Source organism: Diadema setosum, chromosome 7, assembly GCF_964275005.1.
Source record: "Diadema setosum chromosome 7, eeDiaSeto1, whole genome shotgun sequence".
Taxonomy (NCBI): domain Eukaryota; kingdom Metazoa; phylum Echinodermata; class Echinoidea; order Diadematoida; family Diadematidae; genus Diadema; species Diadema setosum.
This window is the reverse complement of record NC_092691.1, coordinates 42,411,118-42,437,816: the sequence shown is the minus strand read 5'-3', so window position 1 is coordinate 42,437,816 and position 26,699 is coordinate 42,411,118. Positions and strand designations below refer to the sequence as shown.

At 39.1% G+C, this 26,699-nt stretch overlaps 1 pseudogene; it reads right to left on the bottom strand.

The window, feature by feature from the left end:
- The window catches only part of LOC140230832 (proton-coupled zinc antiporter SLC30A5-like), a 36,896-nt pseudogene extending 11,900 nt beyond the window's left edge, over positions 1 to 24,996 (bottom strand).
- Between the last annotated feature and the right edge of the window lie 1,703 nt (positions 24,997 to 26,699).

Sequence of the window (26,699 nt, the reverse complement as noted above, 5' to 3'; positions counted from 1 at the left end):
GTAAAATGACAGTTTTAATTCAAAAAATGACTTAATCATTTGTGTCAGACTTAATTGACAGTTTCACTACCATTTTTGCAACACTGCCATTGTTGTTTTGACAGACATAACGGCAAGCTATTAAAAAGTTTTTTATATTTATGAAAATATGAGGCATCATGCGTTACCCCGGGGTACTGTAGTACCCCGGGTTACCGCGTTGTGTAGCGCCACATCACGTCCACCCGAGGACAGCCGCAGAGAAATGCATGCACTGTGTGTGCGTGTACATAGTCACTCCCATGCCACTGCATGTTATATGATGCATGCATGGCACGCTGTGCTAGCAATAGCGTGTGCTTCAGTGCACTGCAGTGTAGTGGCTAGCGCCACTAGCTCCAGCACCAAAATAATTTCCACTTTTTTGGCAACCCAGGGTACAACCTTTTTAAAAAAATAAATATTCCAACAAAATGGCTGATTTTCATTTGGTACCCTGGGATACCATTTATGTCATCATATGAAGCCTTCTCACACCAATTCCTTGTATTTTCTTAGGTTATGTACATGTACAGCTGTAGGTATTGCATAAACTCTACATGTATTTCATAAGTGAACTAGAAATGTCGCTATGGCGAATGGTATGCCTCCGCCATAATGCATGATTCTCCTAATAGGTCTAGATAGTACATGTGGACAATGTGTGATTACATTTTCACAATATTGGCAAAATATTAAAATGACAAGTTGTAACAAATGTGTTGAATGTTCACCTTCCTCGACCTAGGTTTAATTGGATGAATAGGAGAGCATGAATTTGGGGATTTAAGGACTTTAACTTGACTTTGACCCATTCATACGTTTATGCATTGAGTAATTTTCAAGGTATGGAGAAAAGTGCAATTTCTGTATTGAATAGTAAATTGTTACCATTTTCATCTGGCCTGTGACTCTAAAATTCATAAGATAATCACTGTCAGGCAGAACATGCATAAATATGTAATAAGTTTCAAGATAACTTGAGCCACTTCTGAGATATGGAAGAAAAAGTTAGTTCAGCACTTTCACTTGATCTTTGACCTTTTGACCTTTGAGGCAAAATAAGAAGGAAAAAAAAAACTTCCAGAGAATCTCTATTAGGTTATGCATGCATACACCAAAAAAAAAAATAAATAATCCTGCTGGCATTGCATTAACATGAGGGAAATAGTAAAATTTTGAAGTGTTGCCCTTGACTTTTGACCCCTGACCTTTGACCCCATGAACCCTAAATTGTCTAGATAATCACTGCCAGTCAGTACATGTATATATACTATGTTCCATGAAGATACAGTGTACCTTGAACAATTTCCAAGGTACGGAGAAAAAAGTAAAGTTTTAATATTTTTACTTGACCTTTTGACCCTTGACCTTTGACCTCATGACCCCAAACTTTCACCAGAGAATCTTGATTGAGTAGTACATGTATACACTAAGTTTCAAGAAAATATCTGCAGGCATTGCATAGATACAGTATGGTGGAAATAGTGAAATTGTATGTACTTGACCTTGACCTTTTGACCTTTGACCTTGAGCATGTGCACCCAAAAGTTGATAGGCACAACTTCACCCCCTAATACACATACCTGCCAAGTTTCATTAGGATACCTCAAAGGTTTTTTAGTTACGCTGTCCACAAAATTCATTACGGATGGACGGAAGGACGGACAGACGGAAGGATGAACGGACAGACGGACGGAAGGATGGACAGACAACCCGAAAACATAATGCCTCCGGCACCACTTCGTGGCGGAGGCATAAAAACGGAGAGAGGAAAAAATGCAACAGAAAATGGAATCCTACTTGATGAACAAAGAGGTGGATGAGGGTCCAAGGCAGCAACACAACAGCAGAGACCATAGTAGACAAGGCATGAAGACGCTTGGTACCTCCAACATCTACTGACAGCTTCCTTGACATGTTCTTGAACGCTACTTTGACAAACAATAAGGCAACCAACAGAATGACTCCACCCTGGAAAAAAAAAACAGAAGAAAACAAAACATAACATGCAGAAAATTCCATCTAAAATCTGCTAAAAGCTGACTCACAGAGCTGCAAAGAATTGTTGCAAAATGTGGAAAATAAAAGATCTGTTTTGATTGAAATCTGAAAGAAAAAGATAAATCAAATAAATGAAATTACAGCAGTTAGCTTTTCACATCTGTCTTACCATTAATTTCCTCTCTTTGAAAAAGCAAATCGCTCCTTAAATAGAAAAGAACCTACATATTTAAACAGTAATTCAGATTTTAAAGTGCAAAGTACTTCACTGTCATGTAAAAATATACAGGACATTTGTGCAGAGGGCATAAGTGTTACAAATAGTATAGTAATCATTCAGTATACAAAACATGCAAAATGTACACAATGACATTCAATACATAATACATAAGCAACAGAAATCACAACTTTTATTGTATTCATCAACAAGAGAGCTTGAAAGACAAGCTAAGCTTTACATGTAACAATAACATTAAATACAGTTCATGAGAATTCTTGTCATCAAGAGAAAGCTGTACATTTTACAGACTTCTCTACATCTGTCAGAAGTAGTTATCTAGGATACAAAATGTACATTTAAATGTCTGGTCACAATACAAAACTGTACATCATATTCCAAACTTTGAATCTCTCATTAGCCCCAGTGAGGAAAGCAGCATTACAGTTGCGCATTGAAATGTACATGAGCACATGACTAAGCATGAGAGTTACGTTGTAAGATGTTCTACATGTAACGTACCTTATGGTCCGACACACCAAGCCATGATATTGCCCTGTAGAAGATGTGTGTGATGGCACTTCTGTGTGGACCCTCAGCTACACAGGGTAATATTAAGGATAAACATTTGTCATATTCAGTCTTCTTTCTAGCAGTACCACCAACATCCTGATTTTTTTTATGAGCTCCAGTTCGACCCAACATGTATCAGTGTCTTTTATCATACACTGTATACACACCATGTATGTTCATAGATATTTCTCCAATTTCCTGTAACTCTCTCTCTCTCAATTCACTGCAAAAATACCTTTTGTGAACCTTCACCTACAAGGTCTGCAAATCTTTGCTCAGATAATATTCCTTCTTACTCGAAAGCAGTCAGGATCTGGTTTGTTGCTGACGTTGTTGGTCAGATTCTTTGAATTTTCTAATAAAAAGATATTGTTAGTCCAGTCTCTAACTTCATTTTGAAGTATAATTCATTCAAAAACCACTTTACATCCAAAAATATTTCAAATCAAATGTGGCAAATATGACAATTTTGTGACAACAAATTGAAAATATGGAGAAATCGCTTTTAAAGTTTGCTCTTGTTTTGTTTTTGTTTTTTTCTGAGATTGTCGGCCATACCGGACTGAAAAACATGTATTGCGCAGTATCACATAAACTTACATCCCGTACTTACCAACGTCAAGTTTCGTCGAACCATTACTTATGAAAATTCACAGTAGGTGTCAATATACATGTGACTTCATACTCATAAGTTTCAGAAAGATTGAAGCAGAATTTCTGTCTTAATTAGCATTAGAAAAGGGGGAATTCTCGAGCAGCTTACAGCACATGTTATTTTGCTTGCAAGTACGTGACTCGGTCTCCAGTGCACCGGTACAACAAGGGATACACCAGAGGCTGCGTACAGTTGAAAAGCACAATAGAAACAATAGCGCTCCGCGTTTACGATCGATGGTGCTCTGTATCTTGCACATGAGCACGTAACGACTTCCGTAAATTTTGTCATCACCAGCCAATCTGCTTCAAGCAGTTGCTAAGGGGGCAGAACTTATGAAATTGCAGCGCAAAGCCCTTGTGCAAGCTGTGCAGCAAAAATTTGACAAGCCAAAAAAATGCCTACAAATAATCAAATATTTATCACTTTTCTGTATGCTTGACGCCTTGACATTTGAGCTAGTGGTAGATAAAACCCTATAATTTCCAATCAGCCAAAAATCTAAATCTTCTATTTTTTTATCATCATCTCAAATAAAAACTTATTTTCTTGGTTGTTGTGCTGGCGACTTGTAGCTGCTTTTGAAGTAATGGGTCACATTAATCACAAATAATATGAGAGGTAATGATATCAAAAGGACTTAAAGGATACGGTGCTCTTCTTGAGTCTGCTGGAGATCCACATCAAAGAGAAGTAGCAAAGGATGGCTAGAAGAAACATGAAGCCTCCTCTTGTCTGTGGTAGTCAACACAAGATAGATACATCATTTCATGTTCAGTTATGGGATCATACATGCATATGGTCTCACAAAGATGCACACAAAGTCCCTTACCTTTACTAACTTTATACAGAACCTCAAAGACACCTGTTAAATTATTAGTTTATATCATGGAATCCCTGATGACCTCTTACAAATTTTTCCCCCCTGGGTTTATGTAATCAATCACTATGTAACGCAAGATTTACAGTAACCCTAATTACCATTCCTTCATATTTGATTTTGTTATGTTTTCCATTGTTTTACATGTATGGTGTACACGTAGCTATTAAACAATGTCATTTCACTTCTCTTCTGCAGGGAAATACACTGACAAGACCTCTGGTCTTTGTAGTTTCCATGTTTCATTTATTATCATCATCATGTACAGTATTGCATGCTTGTATGTGATAATAAATATTCTGTGCTCTTCATGTTAAGTACAGTATGTTATGTTTTTTAAACTACACAATAAGTTCAAAGATCAAGAGATTGTACGCTTACCCTGCTTGGGCCACCTCCTCGACTTGTGAACAAAGCAGCAACAAACCACTCACTACAATATCACTGTGTTCAAACAGAAGGATTGTTCTAAAAAGGAATAAGACAGAAAGGGATCTTGATACCACAACAAACTTTACAGGAGAATTAAAAAGGGTTCAAAAGGACTGCAGTACAGTACTCTCCGCATAATCGAGTAGGCTCAGGCAGAGCGTTTCTTACCGATTAAGCGGAGTACCCGATTAACAGAAGAACACGTCTCCTTCACAATTGACACACACAATGTGTATGTACATGCATTGTACACTGCACCAAACACCTACACTGTATGCTTAACGGGCGTGCTTGCACGGCACATTATACTTACATTACACTTCCTCAGTCACGAACAATAATTACACTCTTTTTATGGACAAATATGTCTTCAGAAAACTTTGTTGTTTGACTATAGACTCTAGCTCGCTAACATGAAGGCGTTTTCCGAAATGAACATGTCTCTTTGCGTGCACTAGTCACGTAGAACGTCGGATTACTTTTCGAGAAGTGACTGGGAAAACAAAATTATGGAACTGTTGCATGGCCTGATTTTCTTTGCAAATATTTCGTATTGTGAATGTTGTTGCGGAGCAAGGGAGGAGCACAAGTGTGTTCAACTCCTGTCTGTCTATATATGTCTAGAGTGCCAGCTACATGTGTAATGCTCGTTTACGTGTGGCAAATCGGTACTGGTACATGTGTTTTCATGTTTGATCACTCCCCAAATGATCGGTCTTCTTTGCAAATTAGGCAGAGAATGCGATTAGCCATGGAAAATTTGACATTCATGATTTCTCAAAATGTTATATCTGTGATAAAATGTGGGTAGAAATTAGATTAGAAGAAAATTATTTACCCATTTATGCGGAGAGGCCACCCGATTATCAGGTAATTTTAATGTGCATTGGAACTGATTTTGACATTACTACCCAATTAAACGGAGTACCCATTTAAGCGATACCCGATTACGCGGAGAGTACTGTACAACCATGCATGGATGAATAACCTTTTCATACAATGTATACTGCAGAATCTTTACGTCCAAATTCATATTAGGAAAGAGAACTCTTTTGTTATTTTACCGATGATGAAGGCAACAACAAACGAATGGACAGCTACAACGTCTTAACACCTATGTGAATACAAAATCAATGGCATGGTACACAAGTGTAGGTTATTATAATGTGTGCTACGGGACTAAAAAAGAAATAATCATTTAAATTGGTATCTCTATAATATAGAGTTTACACAATTATGTGTAAACTACAGACATGGAGAAACTAGAAACTAGAAGTTGATAGGCACAACTTCCCCCACTCATGCATATGCATGTCAAGTTTCATTAGGATGCATGACCCCAAAATTCTGAAGAGATCACTGTCAGGCAGTACATGCATGTATTGAGTTCCATGAAGAAACCTTGGACCATTTCCGAGATATGGGGAAAAAAGTGAAATCTTAGCACTTTTAACTTGACCTTTGACTTTGATCTCATAGCCTGAAATTTTCTCTAGAGAATCTTAATCGGGTAATACAAGTATGCGATAAATATCAAGAAGATACCTTCAGGCATAATGATATGTGGAAATAGTGAAATTTTGAGCATTTGATCTTGATCTTTGACCTTGAGCATGTGCACCGAAAGTGAAAGGCACAATTTCCTCCACTCATGCATATATGCATGTCAAGTTTAATACATCATACAGGTTTTTGTGTTTTTAGTTACACTGTCCACAAAATTGATTACAGACAGAACAACAGACGGATGGACAACCCGAAAACATAATGCCTCCAGTGACACATCATGGTGGAGGCATAAAAATCCTATCTGTAGGAATGGGTTATTCTCCTTGATCTAGGCTACATTATGAAGGTTTATCAGCAAGCCTGCAGAATCATATGTCTACAAATAGCAATACAAATGTGACCGTGCACCACAAAACAAACAAAAATTCGCACCCCTTGATTTTAAGTGAGGACTCAAAACAGGTGAAATGGGTCAACTTGGTCAATCTTGAGTTTTTCATATTTTCTGAAAGAGCTATCTTTCTTCTACGTTACTCTATAATTTGGGATCATAACACAAATGGGAAAGTTTGTTTTCAGCAATTTTTCTACAACTCCTTTTTCTGGGGAGAGTAGAATGATCAGGTATGAATTAGAGGCCCCTTAAAATCCTTTGAACACTCTTCACTTTCAAGTCTAATAACTTTTGAAAGGATAATGCTACTATTTTGTAAGTTGGCATTAATTATGGAGAGAATGTGTTTATAGCGTATCCAGGCACTTACCCCCTGGGCAACCACCCTCCGGATAACTACCACCCGGATAATTACCCACCAGGTCTATTCCCCCTTAGGGCAACTACCCCCCGGACAACTACCCTCCTAGGGCAATCACCCTCCAGGGCCATTACCCCCTAGGACAACTACCACCCGGTCATCTACCCTCCTAGGGCAACTACCCCCAATGGCAATTACCCCTAGGACATCTACCCCCCAGATAATTACCCCCTTGGTAACTACCCCCTGGATGACTACCCCCCGGATAACTACCCCCCAGATAACTACCACCCGGATAGCTACCCTCTGGATAACTACCCCCCCCCCCCCCCCCGGATAACTACCCCCTGGATAACTACCCCCCGGATAACTACCCCCTGGGTAACTACCCCCCGGATAACTACCCCCTGGATAACTACCACCCGGATAACAACTCGTCGGATAACTACCCCCCGGATAACTACCCCCCGGATAACTACCACCCGGATAATTACTCCCCGGATAACTACCCCCAGGATAACTACCACCCGGATTACTACCCCCCCCCCTTAACCATACCCCGAACCCCCGAAAGTTACCACCCGTTGTAATTTTTCCATAAGTTCATAACACCATATCAGAAGATGCACCTTTCTCTTACACTGTCATCATTTACTCTTTTGGCTTACCATTTTCTACCGTTATATCACATTAGACGATAAACATAGCAAAAGGAGAGTTGATTGCACTGCAATTCATATTCCCTTAACATTAGCGAGGGACCCTTCGATTAAAGCCATAATTTCTGATAGGATCCGGGCACGGTTTTATAAAAGTTATCAGTCCTGATAAGCTGTCAGTTCCACACAATTACCAATCGTTGTAGGTCGATCAAAGCAGGTCCATGGTAACAAGTCAGTGACTCGAGCTTATCAATCAAGCAGAACCCATGGTTTTATTGAAATTATTAGAGACTAACAAGATGTCATAACTGGCAACTTTTATCAAATGGTGCCCTAATCTGTCATAAGAGTAAAATTACAGCTTGTTTTACATACAAGTAGAATTGTGCTAGTTTTCAAATTAAATGTTCTCGACACTGAAATCAAGTTCAAATATAAGTTAGTCTGATTAGAAAGAGTAAAACATTACGATTTAACGGTATTTCTTTTTTTTCTTTTCTTTTTTTTTTCTTTTTTTTTTTTTTTTTTTTAACAAAACACCCCTAGTTGTTAACGAAGTCTTTTGTCCTGCACCCTCTTTTTGAATAGATCTATAGAGAGTTGTAGTTGACAGAATCCTTTTTGCATTATAGGGCTGCTCTGTTTTATCCCGGCCATTTCAAGAGTATTTTTTTTTTCACAAAAATTTGAAACCTTCTTGGAATAACATGCTCTTTAATATTTCGTAAGGGGTTTCTAATTATCTCACCCAAAAGATGTTTAAAACCTGAAGTTAGGTCTCGACTAAAACCAGACGATATGAAAAAATGGTGTTGTTTTTTTTTCCAATTCAAATAGCAAACGTTGTTCGAAAATAACAATGAGAGACGTAATTTTCTGGGGGAGAGCTACTGTAAGAGGGGTGATTGGTTGGAGCCTAATTTTGATAAGGAGTAATTGTCAAGGGAGGTAATGCTCCGCGGTGATCATACCAAGGAGGTGACAATCTCTTCCCACATCCTTGATAAGTACTATTTGTTAATGCCCAATGATGCAGTAGGGCAATTCTGAAATGAGTGTTAACGGTATAACAGTAAAATAGTTACAAAATTGATGAAACAATGCAAAGAAAGCAAATTAAGACAGAGACGAAGTACACAAATAAAGATACAGTGAACTCCCGTTACAACGAACACGGTTATAACGAAATTTCGTTATAACGAAGCAAAACTTCTGGTCCCAAAATTATCGCCATTAAAGTCTATGGTACAAAATTCGCTTATAACGAAGACGGTTATAACAAAATTTTCGTTACCACGCAGTCTTTTCTGAGCGCCACTGACAAAGAAAAACAAAAGAAATGTGCTCATTTACAACGAAATGCGGATCGCATTCGAAAATGCGTAGCGGAACAAGCATTTTTAAAGCGTCTCTGCATGCATGAGCGAACGCTTCACATCATTGTATGTTCACTCCGTGTATCACGCACAGTTTCCGAGGGGAACTTGCGTTATTGTAATACAATAATCTGAATTCAGATCAGGTTTGTTTCATTGTTCCGAAGTCCTTTGATACAAAACACACAGATTTTGATACAACTAAATGTCCGTAATAGTTCGGAAATGAAATATTAAGCACATTTTGGCGTTATTCCAAAGGTTCGTTAATCCCATGATAAAATATGGTTCTTATTCTTATACGGTTCGTTAGTCCGAAAATGATAGGAATTCAAAACGTTCGTTAATCGGAACATTACAAAAAGAATCGTTAATCCATGGTGGAAAAAGGTGAGTACACTAACAAAACTTAAGAATTGCAATCCTTATAATCGTCTTAAGATAAATCTTCGAAATAACTAACCTGTCTAATTTTTTTTTTCATTAACAAACTTTCTTCGGAATAACGAACCTTATTTCATTTCGGATGAAAAAGCCTTTGGAACAACGAACTTTCTGAATAGTGAACCTTTCTATATTATTTTTTTTTTTTGATTTATAGTTAACCTTCAGAATGACGAACCTCATTTAATTTTCAGATCAACGAACCTTCGGAAAATGAACAATATATTATTTTAACTTAAATTATGAACTTTCGGAATAATGATTCTTCGGAAATGCGAACCTTCAGATAAACAAACCATCGGAATCCCGGGAATGGCAAAACTTCGGAATAAGGAGCCTTCGGAGTAACGTAGTTAAGTAAAAAAAAAAAAAAAAAAAAAAAAAAAAAAAAAAAAAAAAAAATAACCTTTGGAATATCGAACTGTAACCAAATCCTACACCGTCATTTTCTACACATGTGTGACAACACAAACAACTTTATGCTCTTTTTAAAATGCAATATTTAAATGAAATTAAAAAGGTACTCTCCCATTTCACATAGCTTTCCAGCGTATGATGAGGATTCAACAAACAGACATTTATTTTTATGCGTGGTTTCCTTCTTTTCGTTATACATTGCACATTATTATAACGATATTTCGCTAAAACGAAAAAAACAAACAAACAAACAAACAACTGTCGGTCCTGGGCATTTCGTCCTAACGGGAGTGCACTGCACATGAACACACACGAGATAAATCCATTGTAATGAGAGAAAGAGGAAAGGTGAGTAATGAATGACAGGAATAGACTACCTTCACGGTACATGGACAGAGAAAAGCGAGAGGGAAGAGGAAGATGATGGGTCAAAACCAGGGCACGTGAGGCATGAGATATAAGCTCCTCAAAATAAAGAAGTGTTACATGGAGTTGTGGTAAACGATAGACGATTGTGGTTAAAAAAAAAAATGCTAAAAGTGAAGTGTAACATTTCTTCAAAATGTCTTTAGTTCAATGGTAAAGGCATTCAAACTCAAAACTTCTTTTATACTACTATCAAGAGAAATCCGAAATTTCGGAACAGTAAAAGAAAATACAGATTTAGCGAAAATAGTTTTGGTTAAAAGGCATTGACATTTACTGGATTACCGGGTAGGATATGCAGGGACAGTTTCGTTTTTGATGAACATAGAGTCAAAATACAGAAGGGAGGAATTAAGCTTGTACATAAATCGTCCTAAATGCAAACGATACATATCGTAAATCCTTAAGATGTTGTTTTCATAAGATGAAGTATCAGTATGGCATCTCCATGATTCCTGGCAAATGATACAAAGAACTTCGTTTCCTGTATTATAGTAATAATATTCTTTTTATTAAAAGTAAAAGTTGGGGGGGGGGGGGGGGGCAATGACCCGGGAGGTAGTTATCCAGGGGGTAATTGATTGGTGCACTGTCCTGGGGGTAATTTTCCTTTTGATAGTTATATAGGGGAGGGGGAGTTATAGGCCTACTTATCCGGGGTAATCATTCACGGGAAGTTATTGGAGGGGTAGTTATCGGGTGGAAGTTATGGGGTCTAGTTATCGGAGGAAGGGGTAGTTAACCTGGGGATAATTATACTGGTGGTAATCATCTGGGGGGTAGTTATCCGGAGGGTAATTATCCGGGGGGTAATTATCCGGGGGGTAATTATCCGGGGGGTAGTTATCCGGGGGGGGGGTGGGGGGGGGGGTAGTTATCCAGGGGGTAGTTATCCGGGGGGTAGTTACCCAGGGGTAGTTCTCCGGGGGGTAGTTACCCAGGGGGTAGTACTCCGGGGGGTAGTTATCCAGAGGGTAGTTCTCCGAGGGGTAGTTACCCAGGGGGTAGTTCTCCGGGGGGTAGTTATCCAGGGGGTAGTTATCCGAGGGGGTAGTTATCCAGGGGTAGTTATCCGAGGGGTAGTTATCCAGGGGGTAGTTTTCCTAAGGGGGAATAGCCCTGGGGGGTGATTGCCCTAGGAGGGTAGTTGTCCAGGGGGTAGTTGTCCTAGGGGGTAATTACCCTGGAGGGTAATTGCCCTTGGAGGGTAGCTGTCCGGGGGTTGTTGCCCTAGGGGGGAATTTTCCTGGGGGGTAATTATCCGGGTGGTAGTTATCCGGAGGGTGGTTTTCCAGGGGGTACTGTTCCTAGAACCGTTTATAGAACATGCTCAATCTCAGCTAATCTGATAATCTCTTCATTGTGTTGCTCCGGTGGTTGACATCCTGTGTTTTGTTTCTTTTATCGCACAGCAAGTGCGGCTTGGTGAAAGATTAAGCGCTTGAATAGACCCTGTACTTCAGAGCCTCTTTTCTCAGTTCACACTTTTCCAGAGTGTGTGCTTTCTTTTCTAGTATTTCATTTTAGGTAGGTTATTGGAGTCCATTTGAATTGAGTTATACATCATTTTAAAGCTTAGAGTCTGCTTTTTCAGAATCTGCCCATAACTAAAAATCCTTATCTGGCGACTTTTTGTTGGTTTTGTGATGCAGGGTCACAAATTATCAAATTGATTTTCTCTTACGTACCTTAGTGGGCCACAGAGAGTGAGACCAAATATCCAGAGGACAGAAAATACAGGTCTGAAATATGGCATGCCTTGTAACTCTGATCCACTGTGGAGATAATATGACATAAACAGTGTTGTGAAAGATACATGTGGAATGTTTTATCATCAGTGGAAAGGACACCAACAAGTACATGAGGATCAGCAAATATCTATAGGGTTTACAATAAACCTTAACCCCTTTTACCAGATGATTCAAAGTCTTGGGACTGGAAAGAGTGTCCACATGAGTGTATACAAATTGGTACATTGTATGTGTATCTGGGTGTCATGGTCCGTGTGTTGTAAGAACAGATCACTGCTGTTTTGCTCAGTTCTCATACACAACCAGTAATCATTCGAGTAATCTAGACTTGGTTGTTTTCTGATCAAAATGAGAAAATTGTGCATGAAGAAACCACAGAAAAAAAAAATCACATACACATGTACATGTACATGTATTGTTACAACGAAGATTAATTTATCCTTGAACATAACTCATTTACATCAGGCAACCTAACATAATCACAATGAACACAAAGCTGGCTTGTGATGGTGCCAACTGGTTACACTGCAAATGACAGCAGTAATGCAGTGTACATGTCTGCAGAAAATGCTGATCTAAGGGTGGATATCTTACATTCACCCAAATTGCAAATTATAACTGAAAAGAACAAACAGAAAAAACAACCTTTATTTTCTTTTAAACAACAGCTGCACAGTTTGGAGAAATTGCTCAATAAAAATACAAGATGTACAAGTACATACAACATACTGTATAACATGACAGAGACAATCTCACACAGGATAGCGATCATCTACAATGTGTATATATATACAGCAAACTAGAACCATGGCTATGACAATATGGCAATGTTGTACACAATGAGGTTGCTAAAAGAACCAAGAGGTAGCACAGGTGCTACAGTAGTACACTGTAGGTGTTGGTCCTTTTAAAGGACAAGTTCACCTTCATAAACATAAGGATTGAGAGAATGCAGCAATATTAGTATAACACATCAGAGAAAGTTTGAGGAAAATTGGACAATCGATGCAAAAGTTATGAATTTTAAAAATTTTTGAGTTGGAACCGCTGGATGAGGAGACTACTAAGGCTCCTGATGTCATATGAGTACAACAGTATAAAGAAAATGTAAAGAAAATTCAACATATTTTCACTTTTTTTGCATAATAAAAGAGCACTTGACTTGCCTCTTTCTAAAGGCAATGGGAATGATATTACCCATAACATATGTCAGTAACGAGTCAAGGGAATGTGTACTTTTTTCAAAAGATGAAATTTTGTGAAATTCTCTTTATATTTTCCTTACATTGTTGTACACATGTGACATCATACACTGCAGTAGTCTTCTCATCCAGCGGTGACTGCGCAAAAACTTTAAAAATTCATAACTTTTGAACGGATTGTCCGATTTTCCTCAAACTTTCAATGATGTGTTCTACTAATATTGCTACATTCTCTCAATCCTTATGTTAATGAAGGTGAACTTTTTAAACACATATTACATAATGAACTAATAAGATTTGTATAGATATACGATCCAAACTGTATTATAATCTACATAACAAAAATCAAATTGAAATTGAAAGAATATGATCAGTATACAACTTGTACTCAAATGAAAGAAGAGTGAATGAGCAAACCTGATGCTTTGTCAGTCTCCGTCCACTGGAAAGTGGTCTTTGTAGTACACAGAGTACTGCTCCTGATCTACAAGTTAGTCACAGAAAAGCAAATTAATTACTTGTGTTCCGTCTTCTGTCAGAGAAACCTGAGATATCTCTTTACAGTCAACTACTAATTCATTCAGGAAATATTTCACAATGTACAGAATACACAAAACAGAGTGTTTTGACTACTTTGAATGCTTTTAATTAGAATGTCTGTGTCTGATGCAAAGTAAGTACAGTAAATGGGTAGTATTACAATGTATTTAAACTTTTATTTCATTTTAACATGTAAATGATTGGAAATTGAATGTTTTCTGACCAGGGGGCAATAAAAAGAATGTTGTTGCATGTTTTCGTAATCAAGTATTGTAAGATGTTTCTTGGAATAGATGCACATGTGGAGGTACATGATATGACCATTTTTTATGAAGTTCAATTTCATTGTGCAACATTGTATCCCTGATATTTTTTTGTTCATTGTATCTTTTATTTTTTCTTCATATTTCTACATTCTCACATTTACTCATTTAATGTAAAATGTCTGTAATTCAGCCTTCAGGCTGCTATAGATGTTACCACATAAAAAATACTTTTTCATTCATAAAAAGAAGAAAAGGGGCAAAGACAACTTTATAACAGTAATTGGAAAGTGGGAATTAGACTATAAACTGGTTAGTACACAAGCAGACAAGCAGACAAAATCATGAATTTGAATCAGACAAGATAGGTTAAGATAAAGTGGTTCGGGACCATCTGGGTTATAGACAAGGAGGATGGAATTAGGCAAATCAGATGGTTAAAATACTGGTCCCTTACAGTATATTACACTGTACAACAGCATTACATGTATACACATGTGGGCAACAGGAGGGTATTGTGTGCATCTCAAAGTAAGAGTGTGTTTCATCAACTCTTACCCAGCTTTGATGATGAATACAAATATGACAAGGTGAACCAACTTGAGGACATCATAGGAGATGAAGATACCAAGGGCTTGAAGACATTTTGTGACCAAGAGAAGAATGATGTATGGTGCCAACCTGACAGGAAGCAAATCAAAATTGAATCCAGCTTTGTGTTGTGCAGTACAAGTAGATTATCACGCTGCACTGAGTACATCATGTCATAAATAAAGGTGGCAAACTGCATGGGTTTTGTGTGATTTAAAATATTTATTAAAAAAACAAACAAACAAACATTGCATGAGCTCAATATGTAATACAGTACCTTCCACCCATATCTGGATTAAAAAGACATCCCTACAAATCTGAGAGTACAACACTATATGATATACAAATGTACGTGTACAATGCAAAGACATGACAATACAAGACACAAGGCTTGACATTAGTGGTGGCCCACTGACCCAGGGGCACAAGTAATGGATGTTGGGCTACCATCACTTTATAGAAATAATATGTTGAAAATTTGTGTGTATATCATTTTTCTTAATGTTTTTCTCAAACAGGATAGAGAAGAATAACGCACAGCTTAGTGAATGCATGCATTTCATGTTCAGCTGTAAATGCCATGGCAGGGGTTGTCAGATTGCTACAAGTCTTTATGGCTAAACAGACTACTCTGTTCTCACATTTAAATTTCATGACCTAATTTTACTAACTGTTACCTATACTGCATATCTAAAATGGAAGTAAGTATACATGTACAGGCCTGTATTGTGGGATATAATCGTTTCATTAATATGAGGCTTCATTATAAAAAAAAATAACAGATAGAAATATACTGTATGTACTGTATAATACTATTTGCCTCTGCCTCTGTCTGCCTCAATTCGTATTTTGATATCTTAGACTTGTCAGAAACATGGTAAACTTAGTCACAGTACATTGTAGGTGGTATTTGAAGCCCTGTCTTGTCAATTTTAACACAATTATCATGGTTTACAAAATTGGTGTAACATTTGTGTGACATCAAATTCTTTCATTTCGTACTGTAACCTTCCTGGATGTCCTTGCCTCATGTGTACATATGACTTGATGTACATTACTGCACATGATTGATTACTGAGACCAATACAGTACAGTCTATCAGGCTGAGGTCTCCTGCCACAACATTTCAATTGCTTCTCATTAGATTCCAATACCACGATGAAAAAAAACAAAAAGTAGCATAAAAAATGAAGAGTCAAACAGAGTGATATTTCACCAACATATAAAAATACAACCCTACCTGCCTATGATGTCTGATAAAGTGGTATTTATGGCACAAACATAAAGGTATTATCTTTATGATAACCTTTCAGCAAGAAACCAGATACAGTGTAAGTGCTCACCTTTCATGCTGAACTCTGCCCAGACTACTCTGTGAACCAAGCATGGTTGCAGGCTGCTGACTCTTGGACGTAGCAAATCTCAAATTGCCAACACGCTTTATTCCTATCATATGAAATGCAAGACAAAGTTAAAAAGCTTGATCTAATTTGCAAAGGCCTGTACACAAACAAAAAACAGCAAATTACAGATTAATCATGTTCCTTAACTAATAGACTTGTTACACAATTAGTCCATGGGCCAAGAGCCGAAAAATGGGTTGTTGGTACAATGTACCACCCGAGGTGGCAAAACCTTTTTGGTGTCATTTTGTTTGTCGGACATAGATACGCTTATCAAGCTATAATAGCATTTCCAAATGAGTAGCTTAGTCATAATAAATGAATTTTTAACCAATTTGGTCTCGTTTTTATATCCCTATACTTCTGAATCGAAACTAATGTTCCGCTATACAAATACGAGCACTGCCTTCTGTATGTCCACAGGTGTTCTGTTGTAAATGCGGTGCGCTTAGTCTTTATTCAAGGCAGCGAAGGGAATATCCAAAGGGTTATGATGTCCACAGCTGTCACGCGGTGCGCTTAGTCTTTATCTAGAACAACGTACCGTTATCATATCTAAAGTTCCTAATAAAAGGGATTATCTATACTGTTTTTATATCACCCTCTCAACAAATACATCAGTTTAAACAAAAATCACTTTGTTCATTTACAACATTATTGATTATAATGTATTGTAGTGTACCGGTACATTGTTTTTGCATAATCTTTCATTGTTGGATGGAAATAACGCGACATTGGCGTGGTATTAGCATTTTCAACGTAGCGTTTTCACCGGAAAATGATAAATAATTGAAAAAGACGCTAAAATTCACGAGAAATTGCTTTTTTTTTTTTTTTGTTTTTAGATAAAGGGATATACACTGTATCATAAGCTTTGGATATTCCCTTCGCCGTCTTGAATATTAGACTAAGCGCTGTGGACATCATAACCCTTGGATATTCCCTTCGCTGCCTTGAATAAAGACTAAGCGCACCGCGTTTACAACAGAACACCTGTGAACATACAGAAGACAGTGCTCTTCTTTGTATAGCGGTTGGTCTAGATTCAGAAGTACAGGGATATAACAACGAAACCAAATTGGTTTAAAATTCATTTACTATGACTAAGCTACTCATTTGGAAATGCTATCATAGCTTGATAAGCATATCTATGCCCGACAAACAAAATGACACTAAAAAGGTATTGCCACCTCAGATGGTACCAATATCTGGCCTGGCCCATGGACTAAATTGATGTACTGTATATTTACAAATGTATGGTGCTATACACCATGTATTGTACAACCAGAAATTTCAGAAACAAAATAAAGGAAAACAAAAAGACAGATCCCCAGCCCAGCTTAGTGCAGCAATGCACCCCCCCCCCCCAAAAAAAAAAAAAAGTCATGATCATTCCCCATTGTATGACATTCAATGTTATTGCTATGCACTCCATTTCAAAACTCAGAAGTCTACTCAAAACACAAACACATACGGTCAAACCTGCCCAAGCGGCCACCTGTCTATAGTGGCCACTGAAAAATCCCCAGAGAGAAAAGCCCTTTTAAAGACCCTGTGTATAGCGGCCACCTGTCTAACGTGGCCAGCGGCCACAAATTTTGTTTCCTACAACTTGTACGGTAGAATTAACCTGTCTATAGTGGCTATACATCGTAGACCCAATGGAGCCGTAACCTATCCAGTAATGAAGCATGTTTTTCTGCTTTGTAGCCGTGCCAGTCATTCCTTGGCAACGTGGAGTGATCGCCACAGCTGAATTCATCACTCATTCAGTCATAATACTGCACTAGTGTTAAGCTTTCTTCACAACTGAACACATGCTACTGTGCAGCAATTCATAAACACCAGCATTGTTCAGTGCATGAAACACACATCAGGCGCGGTGGAGCACCCCAATTATCTCGCAGAAATCCATCGGCAGCCGAGCCTCATTTGCATAAAGTAAACAACATGTACTCGCGTAGTTGAGAAAAAGTAAACAACTTCTCAAGCTAATAACAATTTAAGGAAACCTATTTTCGGATTAAAATTGAGTTAGTTTGAATTTGAAAACATGTCCGAATATGCACATATAACACATGAAAGGATTTGACAATGATAAAATGTGAAATTTTAGCGAAAACCTGGCGAGCAAAATTACCAAAAATATGCCTCGAAAATCATCCTAAAATTCACAAAGTATGATTGCGGAACCAAAGCGCCATTCGAACAAAGTACACCGAAATTTATTTATTTGCTTGCATTTTAAATGTCATACCGTGATATTCCCGGCCATTCCCGGAAAAAAACAGAAGGTGATGTCAAAAATGACACGAACGCAAAGCGTACAGGTCGGTCCCATATATATAATCGCGTGACTGTAGCGTTGCATGTCACAGCACACACAACGCTTTGCTGCATGCAGCGTGCGCGGCAGCAGCTCAGCAGTCACCGCCGTGCGACACTCAGCAAAATTGACTGCGTCACATGCAAACCAACAATGAGCACGAAATCCTGAATCTCACGTATCACGCACACGGGAAAAGAAATGACGTCATTTTCAATTGTTTCGCTTACTACAATTTTCTATTCCAAACCCTGTAGAAACATGTTGATTTCTCAAAAAGTACAGGTGGAACCAAGCGAAAACTTTCACCATATATGGATTGAGGCCTGACAAACTTATGTTGCCAATTTCGGACACATTGGAGCCCGGCCATAGTCCAGTCGAAAAAAAACAGAGAGCATGTTTTGCGAGAGGTCATTTTCAAAACGCTTTATTATCTCAAGTTCTAGTGCAGCAAATTTCATATTTTTTTCATCAAAAGGAAGGTTTTTAAAAACTTAGATAGTGTGGGAAGTTTGAGTTTACTAGCGGCACGCATAGCGGCACAAGGAGAAGGTAAAAATTTGACTTTTTCATGCACACAGTTTCGGGCAGCCGTGGATGCCCGTTGGAAATTCAAATAGAACGGGGCGATAATGAGATGCAAAGTGGGGTGCTCCACCGCGCCTGACATGTGCATACGTACACACATACAGTGTACATGCATGTACATGAAATACTACAGCAATGTAGATGCATACGATGATCTTACAGTCCGTACTGTACATGTACATGTAGGCAATGCACACAAAGTTGGATAACCTGTCTATAGTGGCCACCTGTCTATAACGGCCACTTTTTTCGTCTCCCTTGGGTGGCCGCTATAGAAAGGTTTGACTGTATTTAATGAAGACAAATCATAAACTGCCCAAATCTACCAAATCAAGTAGGCCTAGGTTCTTTAAACTGCATCGGTGGCCCTTACCGCACCGACAAGTTCCTGGTTACAACGCTCAGGGTTACAGCGGTTTCATACAGCCAGTGCAGTATATCCCAAGATGCCCAACAACATCAAAATCAGCAAGTGGACATTTTTTTTTATTGGAAAATTGCCGCTTAGCACAGGTACCTGGTACATGTACTACACACACAGCGACACAGTACAAGATAAGATTGTCATCCGAATCCCATATCGACTTTGGATGATTCCAACAGAAAAATTGGCGTAAAAATGGTGCTAAAGTGTCATCAAAACAATCTTTTGATTTTCACATCAAAAATGAAGACAAGTTACATTGTATGGCGCGAGTGGAATCATTTGAAAACACGATGTACACAATGAATTTTGTAACATGTTCAGAGGGTACCCCTACAGCAAGTTGTACAAAATTGTATGATGTCAAAGCTCAAAGGTCTAGCAGGACATTTCCCAAAATGGCGACCTCTGCGCAATGGAGATATTTTAATACCAAAGTGGAGGATTTTTCAAAGTTTCTTTTCACTTTCAGCTTTTACGAACTAATTTCATCAAAACGGATTTGAGACTTGAAAACCTAAACTCCTTAGCTGCCTGAGGATGAATTTAGAAGGTAAAAGATTGAAGAAATGTGGATGTTACAATAAAATTTGTCATTATCAAGTTTTCACACATTAGTCAGATACTCATCTGACTACAATGTAGGGAAGTGTTTGTCCTACCGTATAAGGCCCTTGTTAGGTCGCTCTTGGAATATTGCTCTTGTGTATGGAACAAACTTACAAAGAGTGATACAAAAAAAAAGCTTGAATCGGTTCAGAGGAGAGCAACAAAGCTGGTATCTGAAATTAAATCATCAATTGTCATATTCTGAGGGACTCAAATATTTGGGGATTCCATTTCTAGAGTATCAAAGTGAACGTTCAGATATGATTCAAGTGTTCAAGATTTTGCAAGAAATGGAAGAATTTGATCCAGCTGTTCTCTTTGTCATCAATGATCAAGTTACACATGGTCATAAGTTCAAGTTGTATAAAGGAAGGTGTCAAACTACGTAGTAAAAGGTTAAACTCTTTGAGTCAGAGAGTAGAAATACTTGAAATAGCCTTTGTGCAAAAGCTGTCAAGGCAACATCAGTTAATGGCTTTGAACCTTGGAGTATTAATCCCTTTCAGCAGCTCCTTCGAACTATCGCGGGATCCCCCTTTGAGTCTTAAAGCTCAATGATCAGTGCCAGTGGAAACAGTTCCCATAACAAATTTAATCCAGATTGCATAAACTGACCATTCCGTGAATAAATTACATCACATGCCATGGAACTCCTCAGACTCAGGATTGAATCCTTCAAATGGCCCTCTACAAGTCTCAACTTAAACGTACTGGCATCATCATACTACAATGTACAGGTAATTCAGATACATGTACATGAGTGTTGTACGTGTACGATTGTGTGAAATGGCAATACGTCGAACTCTTTTACTGTACACACTAACTATACACAGCCCAGTCGCTGCATAAATAGCGACAGGGCTGTACCGGAGCAGCCCACAACACAAAGCAAGCTCAGCGATCGCTTTATGATCACTTCGAGTTCCGATACTTGACATCATTTTTTGTCACCTCAAACTCATTAAATGTAATCTTCTTCATATTAATGACACTACATAGTATGTTATCGATATTGACATACACATTTCACAACTTCAATACCGAAAATGAAGATTATATGCAGCATGTGCGAACTGTACATCTGATAATTGGGAGTTCACACGATCTGAATGCACTTTAAAGGTCACGCTGTCGACTGTGCTGCTACTAAAGAGCGCACACTGCGCAACAGATTGCTGCACTTCCAGCCATGCACGCGTGTGCATAATTTGCAGAGTGGTCAACGCGCCATTTTGAATTCTGCAACAATGAACCCCAACTGTCAGGGATTCCGCTAGAAAGTGCCATTTCTTTTGTTCCATGGACTTATCACGAGGGCTCTCTTTGCATATGGACTTGTGTAACTTCTGTAATATAAGCATACACTTTACGTGAGTAACGTATAAATGTCTATATAGTAACGTATAAATTGTTATAAGTTTTGTAGTTGTGTTGTGGTTCCCCGATGTGATGGCAAGGCCCCATCTCTCTGGTCGGGCTATACCAGCTACAGCCTGTATGTACACATTGTCATTAGCCCATGTAGACGTGTAAACTACTAGTACAAGTGTAGGGACTAACTGCGACCAGCAGCCCCAAACGCATTACATAGCGTATACGGTAATGGGGCTGCGGACTGTAGCATTCAGGATCATGACATGGGTAGTATCGCGGATAAATATCAATTTGAAGACTTACAATTTTGGTACAGGTGAAGTTGAATTGTTGACAACAGGTAGCGTGCAACATTGGTTCTGCCAATAGTCACTTTCTGTTTGAATTGATGACTTGTAATGTGACTCAGTCGAGAGGAACCTGGGAGAGCTATACATGTGTACACTGAATTGACGGCCAGCACATGCGCAGACATCACATGCGCACAAATTTCAAATCCATTGACCGGATAAGATGTCTGTGTGCGCATGCGCTGGCCTAACTATACACAGCCCAGTCGCCCTACGTAGATACGTAGCGACAGGGCTGTACAGGCAGGATCACCAACCATGAAGAAATTTCAACGATCGCATTGCCATCGCTTTGAATTTTGGTACTTTAGATCATTTTTGTCACCTCAAACTCATCTAATACAATCTTCAATAATAAGACTCTATATCTACGCTAACTGCGACCAGTAGCCCCAGCGTACAACGTACAGTGTTGGGGCTGCGCCGTTTTGGCATTGAGATTTTAATGTTGTACCAAACGGGTGCCGTTCCGGCGCTGTATTTCCTTAATTTTTCAACAAAAACTACTAGGAATACTTACATGGGTCGATTAAACCTAAATAATTCACATCGGCGACTGTTTGATGCATTTCATTGCTTATGATGCAGAAAATGCTGTCTTATAAGGCAAATATCTTCAGCTCACCGATGCTCACTAAAACTCACAATCACTTGCACATGCGCACAGCATGCATTCAGTCAGTCCATTGACAGCTGTATCGCTCGCTACAGGATGCATATTCATTTCACCTTATATGCACCGTGCGATGATGCATTATTCATATCCTTGAGCATCCGCAACGGTGACGTCACTGTTCACGCATGCGTAGATGCGTACAAATGGATATACACATTCAAAATAGCAGCAAAGCTCTCCACTAGGGCAGGCCGCTTACTCCTAAAAAAAGTGGAAAATTTTGCAGTTTCCAGATAAATTGGTGAGAAGAAACAAGGCAATGGGGTAGTGTATATTTCATTTTTTATTGTCACTGTGTTTATGATAGAAATTTAGCCATGGTTTATTTGTGAAGTTGCCGTATATGTGGCAATAGGGAGTTGTTCGTGATTCTCACTTGAACGAAACTGCGAGGTAGCCGCCAGGACCCCGCCGCAGAGCGGCGGGTCTCCGGGGCTATATCTACGCTATCAATATTCAAATTTACATTATGCAACTTACCGAAATTGATGATTACATCCAGCATGTCCAAACGGTACATCATCTTTCACGCCAGGCCAATTTTAATATCGGGAGGTCACGTGATGTGAATGCCCTTTCAAAAGGTCGCGCTGTCAACCGTGCTGCTACACTCAAGCAGCGCAAGCACACATAAGATCTCTCCGCAGCAGACGACGTTGGGCAGTACGCCATACGATATACACAATATAGGTTCTGTAATACGTTCTCAACGCACACGCCACGCTCGCTGAAGTCGCCATTTTGAATTCTGCAATGAACCCCGACGGTCAAGAATTGCGCCAGAAATTGTCATTTTTTTGTTCCACAGACTTATCGCAAGGGCTCTCTATGGAACTGGTGTGGCGAACAATGCTTCTGTAATACAAGCATGCATTTAACGTGAGTAACATATTCTGTTTTTAGAAGAAAAGTATAAATTTTCATAAGTTTTGTAGTTGTGTTGAGGTTCCCCACTTTGAAGCTGCATGCCTCGCCTGTCAGACGCTGTATTCGCACAGCGTAGTAACAGCGTCTGGTCAGGCTATAGTGCTGGCCATCAATTCAGCATGTTCAGTGTAGCTCTCCCAGGTTTCTCTCGACCGAGTCACATTAAGTCATCAATTCAAACAGAAAGGGACTATTGCCAGAACCAAACGTTGCACACTACCTGTTGTCAACACTTCAACTTCACCTGTAAATTTAAGTCTTCAAATTGAAGAAATTGTTCGATTTTAAGTTCATATTTATCCGCGATACTACCCATGTCATGATCCTGAATGCTACAGTCCACAACCCCATTACGCTATGTAACGCGTTTGGGGCTACTACCACTGTACCAGTAGTTTTTTACTAATCTACAGTCAGTGTAGGCCTACATGTACTGTAGACCTGGTCCTGACTCTACTGCAAAGCTTTTTGGATAGATGGCTTCATCAGGTTTGTAGTGGTGACCGGCCAAGTCCGACAGTCGTCGAGTCGGTCCGAGTAAGTCCGAGTCAGTCCGAAGTCACTCCCCACTACCGACTACAGGTTGAATACTCAAGTACTACCTAAAGTAACACACATGAAGACGCTACAACCCATATCTTTCAATGGGTTTATACAATTGTGAATTTGTTGACACTATATTTCTACTACATCCTGGTTTCACCACATTTCCTCTTAATTAGATCTGACGCTTACCGGTCAAAACGTCCCCACGTCAAAACGTCCCCGAGCCAAAACGTCCTCGGGTACGACCAAAACGTCCTCGGGTACGACCAAAACGTCCCCGGACCCAGCTGGCACCAAAACGTCGTCGGGTCAAAATGTTCTATGTCATAAATTTTTTATAAAATCTAAGTATCACTTATCAATTCATAACGGTAAATGTGAAGACATTTTGTTATTTAGAGCAGCATTTAGGTAGGTTAGGTCGCTGCTAGCTACAGCGTAGCTGTGCTGCCGTGCGCGGTGTCTGCTCCTATGCAACGCGAATTCGATGCAACGCAGTGATCACCGAGCGAGTAGTTGCGATCAAGATTATTCCCATAAGTAGATAAGTGACAAGAAAAAAAAAATGGTGAAAATTCCATTTCTACTGGACTCGAATCTCACTCAGATGCAAGTATTTAGGTTACTGGATAACTAGGGTGAGTTTGTGCATATTTGGAGGTCATTCGACAAACAGGTGCGAAAGTACACTAGCGTCGCGCGCGGACAAAAGCGGGGACGTTCTGGTACTTGACCCGGGGACGTTTTGGTTGGAACACGGCGGGGACGTTTTGACGTGGGGACGTTTTGACCGGATTCGGATCTGACAGGACATCCGGACACCAACTCCGGCAGGTGGGACTACGTAGAGTTGAAGTTGTGCAGGACAGCAGGCTAGGCGTTCTCACAATCAAAATTTGCCGAGTAATTATCACTTACCAAAAGACATACATAGTTGAACTTACCATTATTCTGCCTAGATTCGGGTATGCCCTTGATCAAGTCGGAGTGTGTTCGGATTATGGGAATAATCTACGGTTTCAAAATTTTCCATGACCCGCTGTAGGAACCTACATGACAATGTTATGTCTCGCGCTCGCGCACTCTAGCTAGCTAGAGCTAGCTCGCTATACTATACGTGTACTACTGTATCGATACATTGTAGCTCAGCAGAGCAAACACGGGCTCGGAACTTCCGGTTCCACGTAGTAGCCTGCCGCCTCAGGCTGCCTCTCTTCATCCCACTCTGCTCTCACATAATTAATTATGATAACTCCTGCTGGATCTTGAGTCACCGGTGTGTAAATCATAGGTGTTGGCATTTTATAAAGTTGGGGAAAAATAACAGTTACCATGTAGCCGGGAAAGCAAATTGGGGGGGATGAATGAACATTTTTCTCTATTTTCTTTTTTTTTTTTTTACTACAAGAAGATCGCATTTGTGTGAAAAAAAAAAGGTCTATCCATCGTGTACTGTGCTTGCCCAGTTCTACACAATTATGTCATGCCCAAGGTAGCAAGGTTTTCTTCGTTTTGTCCTATTCTACACCACTACATATATCACCAAAGATCCTAGGATCTTTGCTATCACACAAGCAAACCTAGATAAGCAATAATTATATAGTAGGCCTATACTAACGCCTTTCTACACCCTCTAATTGGATATAATATTAGACTTTTATCCCTATCTCAGAGACTCCAACTCTCCCGTTTTCGACGCGGGAGATCTCCCGCCGAAAGCCCATTTTTGCAAAATCTCCCGTTCTCCCTGTTGAGTTATGGGGTAGGACTTTGTGGCAGTTTCATAACACAAAAGTAAAGACAGACGCAGAAATAAGGTTTGATTCGGAGACAGAACTAGAGGTACATCTTGCTGGCTTGAAGCTTTATTGGCACGGAACACACGGCCCTGGTTACGTTGGTGTACATGCGCGTACAATATAGTGCCGTTGCCAAGGGCATAGTATAACTGGTTACATTATACAACATCCCCCTCTCCTTAAAGAAAGTTACAGAGTGTACCTTTTATCACACCAAGTTTGTTTTCTATGCCAGTACCAATACTTTTGAAATTCGCTCTCAAACGAACTAATAAACTGCAACGCTTTTGTCATTTTCATATAATAGCTAAAACAGTATAGTGTATGCATGTTTTTTTTTCAAAACATTCCGTTAGGTTGCACACTTATGATATTTACATAATACACCTTTCAACTAACTTCATTCATACAGTGAGTAATAGTTGTACGCATTGGTGTGTATGCAACCGAATGATACAAAGGTACCTCATTTGCTTGCTAGTTAACTTTTAACAATTCAGAGTTGATACTGAATTACACGACTCTATTGACCAGAGTTTGTTGTATAGTTAACAAATAGAGCTGTTCTGCAGTTAACATAAATCAACACAATTTGATAACTTGGGTGTCTGAAGACTGAAGTGGATACTGTTTAACACATTGTGTTATCACAATTTCAAACTCTTGTATTATCATGTATACGAGTGTTCGTTAATCACTTCTCACATAAAAAGTAGGACATTATAATATAATCCATCAGTGTTCTTTATAACAGTACAACCTGATATATCATAATGTAACAATGTTCAGGAGTCTACCCAGTTTTGGGGCTATGCAATCATGTTGCATGACTCATTTTCAAAATTTAGAACTTATATACATCATCTCCTCCCCCATTACGCATTTGAAGATATCTCATCTATGCGTGTATGCACACTATGTGTCTCGATAACGCAATGGCTTTCTGACCACTCTACCAG